Source organism: Hemitrygon akajei, chromosome 16, assembly GCF_048418815.1.
Source record: "Hemitrygon akajei chromosome 16, sHemAka1.3, whole genome shotgun sequence".
Lineage (NCBI taxonomy): Eukaryota > Metazoa > Chordata > Chondrichthyes > Myliobatiformes > Dasyatidae > Hemitrygon > Hemitrygon akajei.
Window position 1 is genome coordinate 51,154,454 of NC_133139.1, and position 7,122 is coordinate 51,161,575.

At 42.2% G+C, this 7,122-nt stretch overlaps 1 pseudogene; it reads left to right on the forward strand.

The window, feature by feature from the left end:
• The first annotated feature begins 2,146 nt into the window (after nt 1–2,146).
• On the forward strand, nt 2,147–2,799 carry LOC140739655 (zinc finger protein 511-like; annotated as a pseudogene).
• The last annotated feature ends 4,323 nt before the right edge of the window (nt 2,800–7,122 follow it).

Here is a 7,122-nt window from a genome sequence, read left to right on the forward strand (position 1 = left end):
TAATTTTGAATGAAGGGGGTATGGAGGGCTATGGTTCAGATGCAGGTAGATAGGATTTGGCAGAAGACCAGATTTGAACAGACTAGATGGGCTGAAGAGCCTTTTTCTGTGCTGCAGTGCCCTATGACTACATGATTCTGCATTCAAGCATTCAATACCATCATCCCCTCGAAATGTATCATCAGGCTCCAAGATTTGGGCTTCTGCAATTGGATCTTCGACTTCCTAACTGGGAGATCACAATGAGTGCAGATCACAAATTTCAGTGACCATCAACAGAGGCACACGTTAGGGCTGTGTGCTTAGTCCACTGCTGGTCTACTCCCTATGTACCAATGACTGTGTAGATAGCTCCAACCTGATTTACAAATTCATTGATGACACCATTGTGGTTGGCAGAATTACAGATGGTGATGAGGAGGAGTGAGACAGCTCAGTCAGTTGAATGATATTGTAACAACAACCTTGTGCTCAGAAAGACCAAGGAATTGACTGTGGACTTTAGGAAGGGGAAGTTAGGAGAAACATAGAAACATAGAAAATAGGTGCAGGAGTAGGCCATTCGGCCCTTCGAGCCTGCACCACCATTCAGTATGATCATGGCTGATCATCCAACTCAGAACCCTGTACCTGCTTTCTCTCCATACCCCCTGATCCCTTTAGCCACAAGGGCCAAATCTAACTTCCTCTTAAATATAGCCAATGAACCGGCCTCAACTGTTTCCTGTGGCAGAGAATTCCACAGATTCACCACTCTCTGTGTGAAGAAGTTTTTCCTCATCTCGGTCCTAAAAGGCTTCCCCTTTATCCTTAAACTGTGACCCCTCGTTCTGGACTTCCCCAACATCGGAAACAATCTTCCTGCATCTAGCCTGTCCAATCCCTTTAGAATTTTATACATTTCGATAAGATCCCCCCTCAATCTTCTAAATTCCAGTGAGTATAAGCCTAGTTGATCCAGTCTTTCTTCATATGAAAGTCCAGCCATCCCAGGAATCAATCTGGTGAACCTTCTCTGTACTCCCTCTATGGCAAGAATGTCTTTCCTCAGATTAGGGGACCAAAACTGCACACAATATTCTAGGTGCGGTCTCACCAAGGCCTTGTGCAACTACAGTAGAACCTCCCTGCTCCTGTACTCAAATCCTTTTGCTATGAATGCCAACATACCATTTGCCTTTTTCACCGCCTGCTGTACCTGCATGCTCAACTTCAATGACTGGTGCACAATGACACCCAAGTCTCGTTGCATCTCCCCTTTTCCTAATCACACACACACCAGTTCTCACTGAGCAGTGGGCAGCTTCAAGTTCTTGGGTTTCAACATCTTGTAAGTTCTGTCCTCGGCCATCGCATTCAACCAGGACGAAGGCACATCAGCACCTCTATTTATTTAGAAGTTAAGAAGGTTCAGCATATCATTGAAGACTCTGAGCTCCTTCAGGAAAGCATTTGACTACAGGCAATACAGCGTGGTATGGGAACTCCAATGCACAGGAATGCAAGAGAAACTGAATTGTGGACTCAGGAATTTCCATCATAGATGCAGCTCTTCCCACCATTGAGGTTACCTACAGGTGAGTGTGATGTTTTGTAACTCCAGAAACTAATCAAAAGATAAACACGGAAATGGGTGTACTAGGCTTGACTTTCTTTTTCTTTAGTGAAGTGCTCACAATGACGTGCCAGCGTAATGCCATTCATGTACTTCTTACATACTACCTGTAATAAATAATGTAAATATCTACAATATTACTCAAATATTAAATACACTACACAGTGGACATCAAAGGTAATGTCTCAGGAAGGTGCATCCATCATCAGGGACCCCTACCATCTAGGTCATGCCCTCTTCTCGATGCTGCCTTCAGGTAGGATGTACAGGAGCCTGAAGGTTCAACAATAGTTTCTTCCTAATGCCCGAAAAACCTTAACCCCATCCTCAGACTATATCTTTCTTTCTCTCTGTCTCAACCTTGCACTAATGTCATTATGTTTTTTGTTGGTAATTTTGCTCTTTGACCACTTTGCACTGAAGTAAACCATTTTCTTTGTTTAATGGTGTTTTCTTGTAAAAATTGTGTATAATTTATGATTAATTTATTTTTCTCATGAATGCTGCTCCTATGATACTGTGATTGTGAGCATGGATGATGGTGGCAGCAGCTTTGTGATCACCTTTGGCTGCAGAACTGTCTTCTCGCTGTGGGACAACCAGTTCAAGGATGGTGGTATTCATTAACATCGGTATCTGCAAAGTGCCGCATCTAGTATGGGAAAAGTGGAAAAAACCTAACGACTCTGAATTTTGCTGCCATATAATGGGATGCGGTCAACTGTTTGATGCCCGAGAAAACTATAAACATCATTATAACACCTTCTATCATATTGTCTGCAACTCATGCAGCACTCTTTTCCACCAACTTTTTGGCAGCAAATTTTGGCAGAAAAATGGAACGTGTATCAGGGAGTTATACAGGAAAATTTGAGATGTCCAGTGACCAGAAAAACCATTTGATCAAAGTTTATGATTATCTATCTGCCTTTAGATTTGACACACAAATGAAACTTCAACACAATCCAAACATTCAGGGCAGGAATCCTTGTGATATGGAAGTGGAAGTGAATGTATAATGAAAAGAAACTAATGATTTATTTTGCAGGATGGGTGAAGCCAGCCTGAGTGATGTGTTTTACAGAGTACACTACACAAAGGGAAAATTGATGTCATTCTCCAACAGGGATGGTGACAAAAAGTACATTTTGCACCTGATTGTGGCGAAGGACAATGATGTTTAGATCGGGGGACTGTGAGGGCCATGGCAAAACCTTCAGTTTGCGTCTCTTGAGGTAGTCCATTCTGGATTTTGAGGTGTGTTTAGGATCGTTATCCTGTTGTAAAAGCCATCCTCTTTTCATCTTCAGCTTTTTTTTTTACAGACGGTGTGATGTTTGCTTCCAGAATTTGCTGGTATTTAATTGAATTCATTCTTCCCTCTACCAGTGAAATGTTCCCCATGCCACTGGCTACAACACAAGCCCAAAGCATGATCGATCCACCCCCGTGCTTAACAGTTGGGGAGGTGTTCTTTTCATGAAATTCTGCACCCTTTTTTCTCCAAACATACCTTTGCTCATTGTGGTCAAAAAATTCTATTTTAACTTCATCAGTCCACAGGACTTGTTTCCAAAATGCATCAGACTTGTTTAGATGTTCCTTTGCAAACTTCTGATCTGAATTTTGTGATGAGGACGCAGGAAAGGTTTTCTTCTGATGACTCTTCTCTGAAGGTCATATTTGCGCAGGTGTTGCTGCACAGTAGAACAGTGCACCACCACTCCAGAGTCTGCTAAATCTTGCTGAAGGTCTTTTGCAGTCAATGGGGGTTTTGATTTGCCTTTCTATCAATCCTACGAGCAGTTCTCTTGGAAAGTTTTCTTGGTCTTCCAGACCTCAACTTGACCTCCACCGTTCCTGTTAACTGCCATTTCTTAATGACATTACGAACTGAGGAAACGGCTACCTGAAAACGCTTTGCTATCTTCTTATAGCCTTCTCCTGCTTTGTGGGCATCATTTATTTTAATTTTCAGAGTGCTAGGCAGCTGCTTAGAGGAGCCCATGGCTGCTGATTGTTGGGTCAAGGTTTGAGGAGTCAGGGTATTTATAAACTTTGAAATTTGCATCTCCTGGCCTTTCCTAATGATGACTGTGAACAAGCCATAGCCCTAACAAGCTAATTAAGGTCTGAGGATGTAGTAAAAGTTATCTGAGAGCTCAAATCCCTTGGGGTGCCCAAACTTTTGCATGGTGCTCTTTTCCTTTTTTCACTCTAAAATTGTACAAAACAAACTTAATACACTAATCTTGCTTAAAATGTTGAAAAGAGTGTTTCATCTTTAACTTTGTGACTTTTGGAGATCAGTTCATCTTCTACTCATTTAACTATTCACAGTAACAGAAATTTTGACCAGGGGTGCCCAAATTTTTGCCTGTGCATACATGTGTAATGCCCTGCTTAAGATTTTGACTGCTGTGCTGTGAGGTATTTTATTTTAGTAATTTTCTGTAAAAGCGGTGTCCTACTGATAGGTGTTTTGGCTTCGGTTAAAGATGAAGAAGCCATGCTGTCCAACTTAGGAATGTTGTGTCAGCCAGTTGTAGGTTTCTGCCCAGTGGAAGAGTTGTGGGAGCTGGGAGGGATCAGATTTTTGAAGGACGTTTCTCTGGTTTGGGGGAGCTGCTGAGCAGGGCACAAGGGAAGATGCCCCAGAATCCTATTCAAAGGAGAAACCCCATGTAAGAAGTGCTTTGTGCAGATGAATGGCTCCAAGGAGACTTGATGTAGATTGGGAGACCGCTTCACCGAGCACCTATGTTCTGTCCAAAACTTCGACTGTACTCTTTTCCATAATGCTGCCTGGCCTGCTGAGTTCCTCCAGCATTTTGTATGTGTTGCATGGATTTCCAGCATCTGCAGATTTTCTCTTGTTGTGCCCCAGGAAGGGGAAGATGAAGGAACACACACCTGCCCTCATTGAGGGGTCAGGAGTGGAAAGGTTGAGCAGTTTCAGTTTCATCTCAATGGATCTATCCAAGGCCCAACACATTGATGAAATTACAAAGAAGGCACGTCATTGGCTGTACTTCATTAGAAGTTTGAGATGGTTTGATATGTCACCAGACTTTAGCAACTTTCTACAGATACACAGTGGAGAGCATTCTAACTAGTTACATGACTGCCTGCTATGGAGGCTTCAATGCACGAGATCAAAAGAGGGTGCAGAGCACTGTAGACCATCACAGGCACAACTCTCTCCACCATCAAGGATTTCTTCAAGAGGTGGTGCCCCAGTAAGATGGCATTCATTGTTAAGGACCATCACCATCTGGGACATGCTTTCTTTTCAATACTACCGTCAGGGAGGAGGTACAGGAACTTCAAAACCTACACTCAACCTTTTAGCAACAGCTTCTTCCCCTCTGTCATCAGTCCATGAATGTGATCTTGTTTTGCACTGTTTATTTATTTATTTTGTAACTTATAATAATGTTTAAGTTTTGTACTCTACTGCTGCCTCAAAACAGGTTTCATGATATACATCATTGACTCTGATTGCCTTTGCTCTATGTAAGCAGTCCTCTTCCTTTCACTACCCCATCTCTTGCACCCAGCTCCTCTTTCCTGTCAGTCTACTGGCCGCCTCTTCAGCCTTACTCTCCCAATAAAACCATAAACATAGGAGCAGAATTAGGCCATTCAGCCCATCAGACCTGCTCTGCCATTCCATTGTGGTTGATCCCAGATCCCACTCAACCCCATTAACCTGCCTTCTCGCCATATCCTTTGATGCGCTGACCAATTAGGAATCTATAAAATTCCACCTTAAATATATCCACAGACTTGACCTCCAGCGCAGTCTGTGGCAGAGCATTCCACAGATTCACTTCTCTCTGGCTAAAAAAAATTCCTGCTTACCTCTGTGCCCTCTAGTTTTGGATACCCCCACCATAGGAAACATCCTCTCCAAATCCACCTTATCTAGTCCTTTCACCATTTGGTAGGTTACAATGAGATCTCACCCCCCACCCCCTGCCTTTTTCTAAATTCCAGTGAGTACAGGCCCAAAGCTGCTAAATGCTCCTCATATGTTAACCCCTTAATTCCTGGAATCATCTTTGTGAACCTTCACTGGACTGTCTCCAATAACAACACAACCTTTCTGAGATATGGGGCCCAATACAATTGACAATACTCTGAGTACAGCCTGACTAGTGTCTTATAAAGCCTCAGCATTGTCTCCTTGCTTTTATATTCTATACCCCTTGAAATAAATGCCAACATTGCATTTGCCTTCTTTACCACAGACTCACCCAGTAAATTAACTCTCTGGGAGTCTTGCATGAGGACTCTCCAGTCCTTCTGCACCTCTGATGTTTGAATTTTCTCCCCATTTAGATAATAGCCCACACTATTGCTCATTCTACCAAAATGCATTATCATATAGTTCCCAAGGTGATATTGCATTTTCCACTTTTTTTGCCCATTTTTCTAATTTGTCTAAGTCCTGCTGCAATCACATTGCTTTCTCAGCATTACCTACCACTCCACATCTTTTTGTATCATCTGAAAACTTTGCCACAAGGCCATCAATTCCATTATCTAAATCATTGACAAACAACATGAAAAGTAGCAGTCCCAATACTGACCAGAGGAAAGCACCAGTCACTGGCCAACCAGAAAGGCCCCTTTTATTCCTGCTCGCTGCCTCCTGCCTGTCAGCCATTCCTCTATCCATGCCAGTATCTTTCCTGTAATCCCATAGGATTTTGTCTTGTTCAGCAACCTCATTTGTGACACTTTATCAATCTTTTGAAAATCTAAGTAAATGACACCCACTGCCTCTCCTTTGTCCACCCTACTTGTTACTTCCTCAAATAAATCTAACAGATTTTTCAGGCAAGATTTCCTTTTACAGAAACCATGCTGACTTTGACTTATTTTATCTTAGTCTCCAAGTACCTCAGAACCTCATCCTTAATAATAAAGTCCAACACTTTCCCAACCACTGAGGTTAGGCTAATTAGCATATAATTTCCTTTCTTTTGCCTTCCTTCCTTCTTAAGTATAACTGTGGCTGACAAGGGAGGTCAAAGTTAATGTAAAAGCAAAAGAGAGGGCATACAGCAAAGCAAAAAATAATGGAAAGACAGAGGATTGGAAAGCTTTTAAAACTTTAGAGAGAGCAACTAAAAGAACCATTTGGAGGGGAAAAATGTAATGTGAAAGCAAGCTAGCAAACAATATCAAAGTGGATAGTAAAAGTTTGTAAAAAATAGAGAGATGAGTGTAGATTTAGGACCACTAGAAAATGAGGCTGGAGAAATAATAAAGGGTGCCAAAGAAATGGCAGTTGAACTTAATGAGTATTTTGTATCAGTCTTCATTATGGAAGACACTAGCAGTGTGCCAGGTGTTGAAGGATGTGAGGGTAGAGAAATGGGTGCAGTTACTATTACAAGAGAGAAGGTGCTGAAAGACCTAAGGGTACATAAGTCACCCCATCCAGATGAACTGCACCCTAGGGTTCTGAAAGAGATTGTGGAGGCATTAGTAATGAT